This window comes from Monomorium pharaonis, chromosome 9, assembly GCF_013373865.1.
Source record: "Monomorium pharaonis isolate MP-MQ-018 chromosome 9, ASM1337386v2, whole genome shotgun sequence".
NCBI lineage: Eukaryota > Metazoa > Arthropoda > Insecta > Hymenoptera > Formicidae > Monomorium > Monomorium pharaonis.
In genome coordinates, this window is record NC_050475.1 from 15911834 (window position 1) to 15928781 (window position 16948).

At 32.4% G+C, this 16948-nt stretch overlaps 1 protein-coding gene across 3 annotated transcripts in view; it reads right to left on the reverse strand.

Moving 5' to 3' along the window:
• Positions 1 to 16870, reverse strand: part of LOC105828199 (alpha-tocopherol transfer protein-like) — a 35985-nt gene extending 19115 nt beyond the window's left edge. Inside the window, exon 1 of one of the 3 annotated variants that reach the window (XM_036292463.1) lies at positions 4811 to 4892. The gene's annotated coding sequence lies outside the window, so the exon portion shown is untranslated. Of the gene's footprint in view, positions 1 to 4810; positions 4893 to 16756 lie in introns of those variants that run through there. The other 2 variants (XM_036292465.1, XM_036292464.1) reach the window with 2 other exon arrangements.
• Positions 16871 to 16948: the final 78 nt, after the last annotated feature.

Here is a 16948-nt window from a genome sequence, read left to right on the forward strand (position 1 = left end):
TAAATTTTCTAATTTTTGTTCTACACGTCAGAAAAACTGAAGCAGGTTTTCCAAGGAGTGATTATTCAAGAATATATATAAGTATTATAAATTATTTGCAGTCTTGCAAAATTCAAATTCGTGCTAATGTATTATTTTTTCTTTCTTAGTGTAGCTTCCATAAATATATTTTGACAAAAAATTGATTATTAAAAATTGATAATTATGCCGGAACTTCGATTCTTTAGACATGAAATTTAATGTTCATTGATCTGTTAGTCATAATATTCTTATTTATTACACAGATATTTCGCTATTGTCTTTCGCATTTTCTATTTGGAATAATAGAGGCAAGTATATCAAAGTTCTAAAGTTTTTATAAAAAGTAAAATTAAAGATGTAAACGTATATATATATATATATAGTATAATTTCATAATAGTGTATAATCTAACCGTTATTTGCGCCTAATAAGCAAAGAAAAAAGACGGAAACCATTCTAGCGTTATTAGTTGAATTGTACATACAAATGAATGATAATGAGGCTGAATAATGGTCGATAAGTTTTTGTATTCAATTCATATTTTTTAAAGCAACTTATTCAAAAATAAACAAATAATAACTGTTGTAAATATTGCTTGATATCAAATTTTAACTGATCATTTTATTTAAAAAATATTCAAAGGTTTTGGGAATTTTTTATGAAAACTGTAACTAGTTTGCAGTTAAATATCGCCATATTACGAAAGAGTTTACCACGTGTTTACCAAACAGTTAAATTACTCATAAACTTGCGATTTATGGCTAACAAATTCCTTAAGAGCATTATAACACTGTACATTAGCTTCGTTAAAAAAGGTAAATTTTTACACATTTACTTTATCAGATATTTACATTTTTTTCAAAAAATTACTAAACATTATAACAACAAATATCTTAAAAAATTCTGAATAATAAAATAGTATTGTCAGCACAATGCCATGTGGCAGACTGTTTCACAATACTGTGCTCGCAAGTCACAAATAGTTCTTTGAAACGACGTCGTTAAAATCGAAAGTTGTCGATTTGAAACTTGTGTTGAAATTTCAATACTTTTGAGTAACAAAAAGTTATATACTATATATAGAGTGTGTAATAAGAGTTTAATACATTTTTCAATATTTTTGGTGTTTATAGTAATTTATAATCTTATCAATATCTCTTTAATACTGTTTTGACAGATTGATTTAAGAATTTATTATTAACTTAAAAATTAGTCAAAATTTTATTATAATATAATTTTTGGTAATTTTTTAGCATCTCCTTACATAATAAATTACTGAGGCACAATGGACTCGGTCTGAGTGCCAAAGTGGGGCCTCGTAGGAGGACCACCCCCGATGTCATTATTATTATTATTACATAATAAATTTGCACATAATCTACATTAACTTTCTGGAGATGACATCAAAATTTGTAACACGGTTACTGACGCTTTGTGAGTCCCATTTAATTTATTTTAATTAAAAACGCATCAGTTATTTTCAAGAAATCACGTAGCTTGTATAAAAAAGAATAAATGCTAAGTTTATTTTATATTTGCCTAAAAAATTTTTATAATTAAATGATCTCAATAAATTGTCAGTTCTGAACAACTAATAACATTTTTTTAAAAACATATTAGCAAAAGCAATCACGTAAATAAAAAAACGCGCGCATTGTTGATAACAATAAATTTAAAAATTTATTAAAAATTAATTTGTGAAAAGGAAAGAAGAAAAATACTTTCGTGTATTAATCAAGCATTAATCAAGCATTTATACAGCGGTAAATGGCCAATAGCCGAATTATCGAGTGGATATAATGTGGAGTATCTATTCTCACGTTATTACGCGTGTAAACGAAGAAACGAAGGCTCTGTTTGCCAAAGCAACACGAACGTTTATATGTGCATACGTGTCGCGATTCTGCCCGGCTGTGTACTTTACATGTGTGTGTGCCTGTGTGTGTGTGTGTGTGTGTGTGTGTGTGTGTGTGTGTGTGTGTGTGTGTGTGTGTGTGTGTGTGTGTGTGTGTGTGTGTGTGTGTGTGTGTGTGTGTGTATGTGCGTAATATGTGAAAACACTGCTGTGAAGCATGTTCGATCGCGCTTCCGACTTCAGATAAATTTAGTTCTACTCGCCCAAGCGACGATTTCCCTTTCTACGGGTGTAGCTGTCCGATAGTTTGCATCGTTTAGTGAGAGTTCATGCGTAGGAATTGCATAAGCGCTTTAAACGGCGGCGTGAGCCACAGCTCAACGGCTTTCAACGTGATATCAGAGGTCACATCGGAAGCTGAACGGATAATAACAGCTTCCGTGAAATTGATTTAGCCTAGAGCGCTTCCTTTCGCTGAAAATATTGAAGTGGAAGTATTGGAGAAAATATACAAAAAATCAAACGCTGGGATTCCTATCTTTTCTAACAAAAGTCATAAAATCCTACATTATTTTATGAAGATGAATTGACTTTGATTTAGCTTTCTTGGCTCGGATTATTTATATGAATACAGGAGAGAGTAGTTGCACAAGTGTATCTATAGATACTCATCATTTGTTACAACTTGATAATCACAAAATTGCACGAGCCTTTCCCCGTTGCCTTTCTCTGATCGCCTCGGTTCTAAAGTTAGCACTCTTATAGAAACTATCTTAAAAGAGCTATCTTCGTGAATTTTCCATTACGAAACTCAACCGCGCTGTGTTCTTTCTCATTAAGGTAACTCAAGGACACCAAGTATATATGTCTGCGTGGCAAATATAATTGCGCGGGCTTATTACACCTTAATTCCACCTCACCCTCGTAATCCTTTCGTAATACAGCGATTCTCTCGTAAGATTTAGTCCTCGTAGAGCCGTCGAGCCTTATACCGTGCGGCTTCCTACTTTCCGAAACAATGGAAAATGAATGTACGAGATAATCTTAGACGAAAATGGATGATAACGTATGCTTATACTATTAATTTCACATCGTGTAATCGAGCAAATGGAATAATTAATTTCACAGGCACACACAAACAAAATGGTTGGTCCGGCGGACCAGACTAGTCTATTTTTATGTATTTTGACCCGCTGAATCAAAATTCAAGGTTAGAATTGCTGAATTTGATTGGCTCATTTTTTCCTAACCTCAAAAAAACACCCTGTAAAAGCAGTTTGGGTCACAAATGTATAATCCAGAGCGTGCAGGCTTGCGTAACTACATTACCCGGGGAAAATTCAATACATATGACAAAAGTCTGAGCTTCTGTGAATGAATAGCGTAGAAAATTTACTCCTTTTTTCTATTATATCTAATTCTTTTATTATCAAAGGTTCTGTGCAATGGCTTTCTCTTACGTTTCTTCCCTTTCACAGAGACATCTCGTTTAAGCGTCCAGCAGAAATCAGCCATGTTCACATCCCACTTGCTTTGATATCGATTCTCCATCTCCTAAATGTCCTGATGAAATCTTTCTCCCCGTTCTTCACTATAATCACCTAGATTTTCTGGGAAGTAGTCGATATGAGAATCCAAGAAATGCAACTTAAGATTCATTAAGCGATTTAGTTTCCTATAGTTCTCTATCATTTCCGCCACCCTTTCTCTGTAATCTTGACTTTTGTGGTTTCCTAGAAAATTTTCTGTGACATCTTTGAAACTCAGCCATGCTGCTCTTTCGTCTTCATTTTGGTGACAAAATTATCGTCTCTCAACATTTTACGTATTTGAGGTCCATCGAAAATTCTTTCCCGCAATTTTGCATCAAAGATGTTGGAAAATTTTTCTTGTAAATACTGGTAGCATTCACCTTTTTTATTCAGATTTTTTACCCATTGTTTCACGAGTTTTAATTTGATATAAAGAGGTGAAAGAAGAACTTTTGAAGGCTCAATTAACAGTTCGTTTATAACGTTTTTAGACCCAGGTTACAAAGACGTCCTTGTCAGTTATTCTTTTCTTATGTAATGGTTTGTTCGATCTCTACTATCCCATTTACATAGGAAGCATGGATTTTTTGTGTAACCTGATTATTGACCCAATAATATGGTGAGGATTTTCAGATCCCCACAAATTTGCCATCTATGTTCTGTGTATTTAATTTTTTCAAGAATTGTTCAGGTTTGTGTACTTTTCTTTTATCACTACCGAATGCGCTACAGGAATGAAAGCATATACATTAGTATTGTGCAGCAACACTGCTTTCAAGCTTCTCTTAGAAGAATTGATGAATAGTCTCCACTCATCAGACTTATAACATCCAGGTTTCAGTTTGTTCATTAATCCAAACCTTCGAGAATGAAAGAGTTATGTATAATAGAAAAAGGAAGTGAATTTTCTACGCTATTTAGTCACAGAAGCTCAGACTTGTCATACCTATTGAATTTTTTCCGGTTATAATATGGTTACGCAAGCCTGCACGCTCTGAATTATACATTTGTGACCTAAACTGCTTTTACAAGATGTTTTTTTAAGGTTAAGAAAAAATGAGCCAATTCAGCAATTCTGATCTTGAATTTGGATTCAGAAGGTCAAAATACATAAGGATTGACTAGTCTGGTCCGTCGGACCAACATAAAAAAAAAAATTTTTTTTAGGTTAGAAAATTTGAGCTAACTTTGTAATTCTGACTTAGATTCGGATTCAGCGGGTCAAAATATATAAGGATTGATTAGTCTGCCGGACCAACCAATTTTTTTTTATGTGCCTGTGTTTTCAGTTGATGTTTTCAGCATCAGAAACATAAAAAATAGAGCAGTAGCAATTTACGATATAGAAAGCTATAATCGTGACCAATGCTATTTGCTGATAAAATTCTAATACCTGAATTACCTGAGATATCTGACACGTACGTGCGTAATACAACGGAGAAGAGTTCTACTCAAGTAAACGTGTAAAACTAAGTGAATTATTGGTGAGCTTCGATTGTAATATATGTAATAAATGTCTTGTGGTTTCTGACGCACCTTTGTTTTCTCGATTGTTAATCATTTCGCGGTATTCTTTGATTATCATAATTCGTAATAATGTTTTTATTATTTATACGTTTTTAACGATCTAATCATTGTACTTAAGAAAAACTAATAAATGACAATATATATACACACATTTATAAAATACATGTACTCATTTATAGACGCTGCCATGATGAACTCGACGGATAAAATCGAGGATAATTTGCTGCTCTATTTCTGCATCGTCACCACCGATTACCGAGCAATGATCATTGAGCCGGTAATATTATCGCGACTTAGAAAGTAAGGCGATCAGTCGTCGCGTAACCGAAGACACTTTCTTGTTGCGTATTAACAAAATGCATCGTTGCCGTTAATGACGTCTCCAATTATCGAACCATCTGTCGTGCGGAAATCCTTCGCACCAATTTTTGATACGTATCGTTTGCCAGATGTCAGCAAATCATCTAATGATTTTAATATTGATATAAAAAGTCAATAAACAAGCAAATTCAAATTAGTGAAAGTGTTTGTGTTTTATTAAAAAGACATAAATAAAACAGAGTAAACTTTACTAATAAAATTGTAAGGAATAGAACAATTACTCTCAAATTAATATAATATTACAAAATAGAACAAATATCCTCGAATTAATATAATATTACGTTTTGACTAGTACATAGTCTTTTTCAAATAAATGACTGGTTAAAAAAAAAATCATTATATAATTGAGTAAACATTATGTACTTAAAACAGTGGATAAAAACTTAAGTTATAGTGTGTTGAAAGAATGTTTTGCCACATTAACCGCTACATGTCGATTATATAAGAATAGTCAACGGATAAAAACATAATAGTATAATAATTACATCGTGATTATTTCTTCGTAGCCCAGAAACAAAATTACATCTGTGTTGAATTTAGATTACGTGTCCAGACGAGCGCGTGAAACGAGGTATTTTTGATTTTACGTGACCGTCATCTCGAGAAGCCAGTTTTTTTTGCAGATAAACTGTGTTCTTACTCACCTACGTGGTATCCGGAACTCGGATACCAGAAACGATATATTTATATAAATCTGTTTAGTTCACTGATTATACAATTTCTCTTATCACGCGAGCTTTCGATGTGTTCTCCAGAGGTTTATAATTATTTATAAATTGTCGCAAACAATGGACGGTGATTTGCAAACAAGATCATAGTTGCGTGTTAAAAGAGACATTGACACGATTAATGATATCACGTGTTTTACTATTATTATCACAAGAAACAGCGAAATGAAAGGGAATATAAAATTCAAATATAAACCATAGAAACTGTTGCTTATTTGCTTCCCGGAATTTTTTAACTTGCCATTATTTGCTAATGGCATATTGTTTGTTAATCTTTCGGCCAAATGTAATAAAATTGATTAGTTTTTTAGATTGCAAAATTAAAGTCTTTACGTGCAATAACGCGTGGAATGACGATGTGGTTTAAGATCAACATTATATAAGTAATATATAGTTTGAGAAATTTGATTACTTACAAAAAAAATAAGTCAATAAAAAAATAGATCTTATATAATTTTATTTTTGCTTGTATCATTTTTTTCTATCTTTAACTGAAATAAATGTTTTAATTTGTCTTAATTATAATGCTATACATATACACTTTTTCTATATACACAAAAAAAATTTGTTTTAAGTAAAAAACACATTCTCTTAAATTACAATTTCTAGATTGAAAAAAAATAATGACTTTTAACAAAAAGTATTTTTTATTTCAATAAAATATTATCTTAAAAGTAAATAATTTATTAACAAAGAAAATGTTTTTATTGAAACAAAACACAATTTTAAAAAATAATAGTTTTTAAATTAATCAATCTAATTACTTGAACTTCATAGTTTTTTAAGTAAAAATTTTTATTTTATGCGGCGTATATTGTAGAAATAATTCATTTATTACTTTACTTATTATATATTATTTTATTATATTAGTTTATTATATATTATATAATTTATTATATAATATATATTTTTATATATTAAATATATAATTTAATATGTATATATAATATATACAGGGTGAGATGTAACCGGAAGCCATCCCGTAATAGAAAGATAGAAGGGATCGAAATGAACATAAAAGTCCAATATTGTCTTGGGTTTAGGTCTTGGGTTAGGTCCACCAATAATCAAGGTATTAATTTTTCAAATTATGCGAATGAGAGCGCACCGAAAGAAGAGCTCAACCCATAACACGGAAGAAAAAATTTATCGTGAATGTATGATAAGCTTTCATCAAATTACTGTTCACAATTACGATAGAAATTAATTAAATTATTTGCCGATTTTATACGTTAATGTCTCGATTATTGGTGGACCTAACCCAAGACAATATTGATCTTTTATGTTCATCTCGATCCCGTCTATCTTTTTATTACGGGATGGCTTCCGGTTACATTTCACCCGGTATATGCACATTAAATTATATATTTCTTGCCACAAATAAAAAACTATATTTAAAATTTTAATAATAAAGTCTTTATTTAAGTCATTAAAAGCAATACGTGGCATCGCCATCAATTAAATGGACATATTTCTGTATATATTATATTTTTCACTATAACTTTATATAGTTGCTATAAATAATAAATAATAATTTAAGTAGATAAAAATTTAATTTTTAAAGCTTTTCTTTTTTTCTTTATTCTAAATACTATATTAAAAATACTATATAAAATGTAATGTATTTTTAATCCAAATATTTAATGAGTTGTTTAAAAGTTATATTTATTAATTGAAAGTAAATTGATTTCTTATTCCGGTAATTATATTTTTATTGCCGTATTATATATTATTTTATATATCATAATCGATATTTGCTAAGAATCTAAGAAAATTTTGCATTGTTTTAAAGTAAAGTTATTTATTGTGAAAAATATTTTTTTATTATTAGCAAATTATCTATTTTATGAAGGTTTTCATGAACATTTTCTTAATTTTATAAGTATTTAATATTTATTTATTTTTATTTATTAGATACCATTTTAATAGATAAATGTTTGGTTCTAAAAAATGTTAATAGTAACAAGAAAGTTGTATTTACAAATTAGTTATCTGCTAAAAACTATTTTAAAAAATTACATAAAACAATAAAATTTTATTTAAGCTAAGCACATTTTTTCTATATATGTGCCAATTAGCTCCAAATGTTATTATTTCCGTTAAATCTCTTAAATCGAATTAATAGACAGAGTCTTGCATTAATTCAGATTATGGAAAAATTGCACTACATTACAAATTAATTAATATAGTCTAATATATTATATTATGTATTACAGACACATTCATAAATTGATGTAATCTCATTTACTGCTGTGTAAGCATAATCCGTATTGTAAGCTAAATTAATGTGAAATAATTTTCTATTACAATTGAATTGCTTGTGCTTACGCACACAAGACACTGTTATTTCTGCGATATCTTATTACAATGATGTTTTGTAGTTTTATAGTTACAGACGATATTGGTGATCCTTGATTGTTTTGCAACAAATAATTAGTACCCAATTATGGTACGCAACCTTGATCCTCGATGAATACTGTATTTTTTAAAGTTTATATAATAGTAATCAGTTTTTTCATCGATTTCTTATATCGATCTATATGTTCTTTATTTGATTCTGCTAATCATAGCGATTTTGCAAGTTAAACGTTAGTTTTGCAAAAAAAAAAAAAAAATCTAAACGCAGTAGATACAGCGTTAAGCGTTTAAACGTGTTGGCAGCAAGCAAAGCGGCGCGACGGTGAACCAGAGGCATAACGTTGTCGCTGCCGACTAACGGTTCCCGTAAGATTCCACGGGCCCTCCAGGAAGTGAGGATCGACCGGAGTTCATGAGCATAGACAACGGCCCTTCCATTGCACTCGGTGGAAAGGTGATTGTACCAAGGCGGTCGCGCAACTTTCTCGGAATCGCAAATGCGGAAGAGGTCGGAAAGTACATGAGAGAGTACACGAGAGCTTATAGTACGATTCATCGGTCAGTACCCACAGGATCGTTGCCCTGTAAAGATCGGTTTCCTCGGTTACCTCAGTTCCCCGTAAGCGGCAGCCCGCCCGATGAATTGCCGTTCCGTCAAATCGAATTACGATCGAACGCGGGTCGAGATCGCGAAATATCGTGCCCCGTCGAATACAAATCTACATAAATTGTCTCTTTTGTTGGATTAAACTTTGCATAACTTTTATATTTGAATCCATTTGAATGCGGAGCTTTGAAGAGTGAGGTTTTATTTTGAAACACTGGAAACTCTATATTTCCCAAGAAGGCAAGTTTTCCGTTTGGTTCTTTCATTTAAATTACTATTACTATCAATTAAAGAGAAGGAGGTAGAGAAATAATTTTTTATTAATTTTAATATATGAGATAATAATGTTGATATTTCGTAATATATGTATAATCATTTCATATGTGAATACGTCATCAAATATTCTGTTAATTTTAAATATGCACTGTATTATAGTAATAAGTTAAATACCTATTTATGAAAGTTAAATATTTACGAATCTTGATAGACTATACTAAATTTGGATATTTTCACAGATTATTTATCAGTCTTAAACTCGCGTGTTAAACTTTGTTTAATCCTGCCTAAAAAAAATATAATAATTTTGTTTCAGAATATATCGTCGCTTCCGAATAAAAGGACATTAACTCGGAAACCGATTGAAAAGGGTTTTAAAATTCGAGAGCCGGTTGAAAAAGGTGTTAAGTTGCGCGCTCAATTTTTTCGCTTCACTTTAAGTTGGCAGCACTGCCGAAATAATTTTGGTGCTTTATCTATATGCATGTTAATTTTTTTGTTTCAATATGTTGAATCCTTAAAAAATAAATTCAGAAAACATTTAATTGAATATCTTCTGAATTTTGTTTTTTAAGGATTCAATTCATTACAAATATTAAGAGAGTGCTAAACTGCCCGTCAAATTTGATCAAGGTCGATAATGTAGAGTCATTTGTTTATCTTTGTTTATAAAAATATTTGCTTCAAAATACAAATTATGAAACTTTATACGTACAAATAAATGGCATCTCTCACTTCAGAATAGATCGAAGAATAAGACTATATTCGTCAAATTACGATTAAAACCCGTAAAATGAAGTTTTTTGTATAATGAAATTTTCAAAAATCAGTAGTGCAAGCGTTTAGATAAATAAAATTTGATCACACAAATAACTTTTTTACGGCTCCTAATCGTAATTTGACGAATATAGTCTTATTCCTTCAATTTATTCTGAACTGAGGTATGCCATTCATTTGTACGTATAAGCTACATAATTGGTATTTTAAACCAAATATTTTTATGAACAAGAATAAACGAACAAGAATAAACGACTCTACGTTGTCGACCTCGATCAAGTCTGACGGTCAGTTTAGTATCCTCTTAACTCTCGCATTCAAAAAAATTCACTTGACTCTAAACATTCTTCGCATTCAATAGCAATAAGAGGCATTCAAATGAATGCGAATCCTCGAATATTTAAAAATATTCTTTTGTTATTTAATTGTTATCGGATTCAGATGCATACAAGATTTTATCGTTCTATTCTCAATATTGCATTGAAAAGTATTGGCCACGATTCAATCCGACATTTTTACAAAGCAGAATTTACGATAAAATCTCATAAATGCAAAACACTATTTTTGAATAAGACATTTTATGCAGGGTCGGCAGGGTTGCCAACTTAAATTGAAGCGAAAAATTTGAGCGCATGGTTAACGCCATAGACATAGTAAGTATAGACCGAGTATTTATTGTATAAGCGTGATGCATACGAAAAGAAAGACAAAAAGATGTAAGATGAGTTTCTTTCTCTCTCTTACTCATCTTATATCTTTTGTCTTTTTTTTGCATCAACGCTTATACAGTGAATGCTCGGTCTATACTTACTATATCTATGGTTAACGCCTTTTCCAACCGGCTTCCCAGTTAACGCCCTTTTTAATCAGCTTCCGAGTTAACATCCTTTTATTCGAAAGCGACAATATACTGCTTTTTCTTGATGATATTTTTCTGGATTTTGTCGGCCAAACTAACATCACCACAAAAAACAATTGCAAACGCGTGTGGAAATAAAAAAAAATCGAACTGACTAGAAATTAAATGCGTGCACAAAGACAAGCATTATTAAAACTATTTTTTATTATCGTCAATAAAAAATTAATTATTGTAACTTTAATAATTAATAAATGTAAAATGATTAATTAATCATTCTACTTTTGTCGACATTTTTATAAATATCAGTATGACAAGTACTACATAGTAATATTTGTGTGATACAAAAATTTTTTTAAGAAAACAAAGTTAACAATTCGTGAACAATATGAAATGTCGTGCTGATATTTGCAATCCAAATTACACATGAAAGAGACGCTGTATACGATAAAATACAGTTTCTGCAATGACAGTTTCTACGATGACAAGATTCGTCAGGGAAAATTTTCGAATAAAAACAAAATCTAAACAAGATAATGCTACTTTCAATTTCGAGAAGTAAAAGCGTGCAATTGTAGTAAAAGGAAGTGATTTTATGCATTGAGTGTGCAGAGATAACGTAACGATATTTTCATGGACTTTCATAGGCAAACTTTCTAACGATTCTCATCGGAATTAAACATAATTTTATGCATGATAAAAATATAAATCAACGACTTTATTATTATGTTCAAACACTAAGTAAAATTATTGTTATGCAAATGATAATTTAAAACACGATTAGAAAGTTTTGATATTATTAGTGATATAAAAACTATAAGACGAAAGAGTCGAAAAGAAACGAAAAGTCGAGCGAATATCGGTTGGTACAAATTGCTTTGGATAGAAAACGCCGGCACGAACCTGTAACATGCAGCCTACGTTACATGCAAGTGTATGCAGTTGCATATCGACAGGCGTAGCCTTGAGTCTCAACGATCAAATTTTCTGTAGAAGTTTTCAAAGATCGCAGGCAAACGAAAAATTTCGGTTATGATGTTTGTAGAAGAAAAGTGATGTTGAAGCTCGTGAGTTACGTCACGGATGAGTTAACGCGGTCCACAAAAAAAGGGAACTTATTTGTGAAACAATTTATCTTGCTTTCATAGATTGACCTTGAAGGATCTCGCAATTTTTTCCAAGTAAGATATTTCGGAAAGCAGCGGTCCAAGGTACTTCAATGTTTTATTTAGAAATTTTGTAAAGATAGCGAAATAAATTAAAAAATTTGTCACAGTTCCATATATGAAAAAATAAAATATCTGTATTAAATTTTTTAAGTGGATCTGAGCATTGATCGCAATTTGAATTTGAACTTCTTTGAGGTCAAGAGTTCTAACATTAAATTAAGAATAGTGTACATTTAGTACAATTTACATAGTTTGAAAATGTTAAAAATTTCGCTATAAATGCACATCTGAAAATAACTGGACAGTCAAAATTATCATATAAGACATCTAATTGGTTGCTAAAATGTCGCACCTTTTAACAGCCTTGCTCATTATATTTAAGCGTCTTACATAATTTTAATGATGACCCAACAAAATGATTTTTAAGTCAGTATCTAGCTAAATTTTTAGACACTTGAGCAAAATTATTCTTTTCGTGCACTTTATAACAAATTATATACTGTTTCCAAAGAATTACAGGAAATGAGAAGGATATTGAGAGTAAAATAAAAAGAATAAGACTTTCTAAAACAGAAGTGCTCTCCAATGCAATATGTTTTAAATGTTGCAACGTTGTTACGGTCTACTTTCAGTTCAGCACAATATGGCATTCTTCGATATTTCGTGGACACGGCTCGACAGTGATTAACATAATAAACGCAATAATGACGCAAGATGAAATAATTTCATAGGATTCTAAGATTTTGACGATAATAAATGGATAACGCGTATGCAGCTAGACGTGGAAAATATGTTATTACTACTGGCACACACGTATGACGAAATATCATCGAAATCAACAGATAGAAAAAGCATTAATAACATGTACTTAGATTACGTCAACAGAACGTCGTTATGTCGACTGGTTAGACGTGAACTTTCATGCTCAATCACTGTGTCCTGCGATGATGTAGACCCGCGAAGATCTAATGCAGGTATACACGTACATTCGCGTGTGCAATCTCGGCTGCGGAGTCACACGGTTGGAATCTCGAGAGCCGGAGCTGCAAGCGTATATTCCACGTCTGCAGTGCAATTTCCTTTCACAATTCTTTCGTATTTATAATATAAAAAAGAAAAGACGATCTCCTGCCAATTATCTCTTATTGTCGGCTTTATCGTCGACTGTCTCTCGTGAAATTCGATAATCGCGCGACAATTGGCCCGTTGATCCCGACGAAGAATGGGTCTTTGTACGAGCGACGGCGGCGGCGTCGGCCGTGCACGCGATATATAATACGTAACTGTACGCGGTCGTCAGTGAAAGCGCCGGACTAGTCGATGCAATAGAGTGACCCTGACATATTTCGCAACGCGCCTTGGAAGTCATTTTCCAGGCGCAATTTGTAATGTGAGGAGGCACGAGTGCGCCAATCCCCCGTGATCCTCTTTTGATCGCGCGAAGAAGAGACGCTTCCTGATTTCCTCACCGTCGCCAAACCCATGTGATTTTCTACGCACGGCGGTGCCTTCTCTCACGCCGCCGACGCCCGCCGCCGCCGTTGCTTTGACGATTTCCGCGAAGCCTTTCTCCCCGTATTGCGGCACAATGAATGGACTCGGACGTTCTGCCGTTTACATATATAACATCGCGCGCCGCGTGACAACGTGTCGGCGCAACGTTATGTCATAGATAACGAGCACGTCAAGTTGGTACTTCGTGAAGCAATAGTTGGAAGTTCGCATGGTGGTTCGCATGACTCGCTTTTGATCTCGACGGTACCCGCTTAGACCGGCCAGAAGAATGACTGGAATTTACGTTGGAGCTTCTGCGAAGAGTATATCGCGTGAACGGTGGTCGCTGATGACGGACCTTGAGAACTCGCACGTAGACATCCCGCGCGGATAATTTATTTTACGTGTTGCGTGTACAAACGCGAATGCTGGCAGATAATAAACCTTCGACCGTTGACAATAAAGCAATTTAATATATTTTTACTATCCATATACTAATTTAAATCTCTTTTTTTATGATACAATAATATAAATAAATTCTATGAGCATTGTATTATAAATCAGTATCACTCTTAATATCTTCTCCGCATAATTCGTAACTTGATCCGAGAACAGTCAAATTAGCTTTTTTGCGTAAACAATTTACTCAACTATTTATATATATATACATATAATATAGCCCACCAAGCACAGTAATGTAACATATATATCTCATAATATCAAGTATCACGAGGTAACGCGTTATATAGCGTTATGTAACATACGTGTACGTTACATGTACTACAGAATGTCAGCAACAAAATTATATCTCTGATCTATTTAAGACATGTAACAGAATGCTTTAAATATTATATTTATGACATGTAAATGTGCTAATATAGCAATGTAATATATATGTTTCAAATATATAACGCTGTATAAAATATCTTATTCAAAAATAGTGTTTTGCATTTACAAGATTTTATCGTGAATTCTGCTTTGCAAAAATCTCAGATTGGATCGTGGCCAATATGTATCAGTGCGATATTGAGAATAGAACCATGAAATCTCGTATGCCTCTGAATCCGATAACAATTAGCAGAAGAAGTGAATCTTTTTTAATGCGAAGGTTCGCATTTATTTGAATCCTTCTTATTTCTTGTGATTGAATGCGAAGAATTTAAAAGATATTTAGAAGATATTCAATTCAATTTTTTTTTATGTATCTTCTGAATTCTTTGCATTCAATCGCAATAAGAAGCATTCAAATCTTTTAAATATCTTCTGAATTCTGCTTTTTAACAAAATGTCAATATTTTTTAATTTTTTTTAATCCGACGTTTTATGCAGGGAAGATGTGTAGACTTCGAATTACATGCAATGTTGCCAGATTTGATGATTCGATACCGAGCTGCGGCTGTGAAGGGAAAGAAGATCTAAAGGCAAACGCGATATTACAGACTCAGTGAGCGCTCATATATGATCCTTGCCTTTTATTCTTCTTCCCCTCCACACCTGCAGCTCGGTGTCAAACCCTCAAATCTGTCGATACTGATTACATGTATATTTCAAATACATAATAAGTAATGTTTATTTATTTATGTTGAACTTATAGATTTTTTAGTATCAGCAGTATTTTCGAAGCATATAACCACAGCAGTATAATTAAACCCATACTGATAGCTTTATACGTACATGTGTTACTTGCTACGTAACGCGTTATCTCATGATACTTTTAATATTATGTACATGAGATGTATATGTAATATTACTGTGTTTGCTGAGAATATTATTTAAAAAGGTAAAAAAAATTTATAAACAAAAAATTTTTCACGATTTTACAAGATGACGTTTTTAATAATTGTTATGAGTCATATACATGACAAATAAGAATTACAATTTTGTTTCTTTGTAGCTCTCAAAATTATGTAACATTTACATCGCATCCACATAACGATGTTACATAACACTGTTTTTTCTATGCAATCCTTTCTGTTATGTATCAGTTATGTGTTGGTTTGCTGGGAGGATGTCTCAAAACATGTGAGTCAATGCTCGTAAAAAAGTAGAAGGGAGATCGACATGAACATAAAAGTCCAATATTGTCTTGGGTTAAATCCACCAATAATCGAGATATTAACATATGGAATCTGCAAATAATCTAATTAATTTCTATCGTAATTGTGAATAGTAAATTAATAAAAGCTTATATATACATTCACGATAAATTTTTTCTTCCGTATTATGACTCAAGCGGATCGAGCTCTTTCCTCGGCGCACTCTTATTCGTATAATTAAAAAAATTAATATCTCAATTATTGATGGACCTAATCTAAGACCTAACCCAAGACAATATTGGACTTTTATGTTTATTTCGATCTCTTTTATCCTTTTACGAGTGTTGACTGAATTATTAATAAATAAAATTGGTCAATCAGACGGCGCGCGGCCGGAATTATGCAGAAGCGTAGCATGCCATGGGACTTCAGATTCCCTTAAAATTTTATTTTAATTTTTTATATTAATAAATAAATAAAGAAATTTGAGCCAAAATTGGTAAAGGAACTTTTGGTTTAAAAGTTCACCCCTTTTCACTTTATAAAATAAAAATAATTTATTCGGGAATACCCTGTATATAATTTATTTAAGAGTAATATATTTACACTCTTCATTTTTTAAGAAAAGTAAGGAAAAAGGAAAAAAAAGCAGATATCTCGATCTTTTGACGGTATTCTTGGAAAATTTATATTGTGGCTTCTCTCTTGATTAAAATTTGTACTGTAGTTGCTTCCTTGATTAAAATTTATATTGTTAGCTACTCTACGAAGAGTATATATCGTGTGAGCAGTCAACTATTGTACCGTAGGAAAACTACTGTATCGTAGGAAAACTACTAAACTTAATTTTTTCGCTGCTGAAGCGTAGAAACCTCTCAGGTTATTACTCTCGGGTTATAATCACTGACTAATACCTCGCGCTGAACAACCGAGAAGTAGATTCCGGAATTTTCGGGCCGGGGAAATTGAACATAAAGATCTGTACGTTACGTCTCAATGATGAACACAAGTAAAAGATAGAGATGTAGAGTAGCGTGGTGTCACGAGACAGAAGAAATAAGACAATCGCAATAGCGGAAAAGAAAGCTAGCTCGACGAACACATTTGCCAATTAAAAAATTATTTCCCCCGCTAATTACCCAGAGCTGCTGGAAGCGCAGCGAATCTCTAATCTCGTATCCTCGACTGTAATGACTACGTGTACGACGACGACCTCTACTTCTTGCGGTAGACCACTCGCGTGGCCTCGGCGAGGATGTACTAACAGTCGTTTAACCCCGGCGGCGCGGCGCGGCGGAAAGCGAATTGCCCGAGGTCGCCGGCTAGAAAAG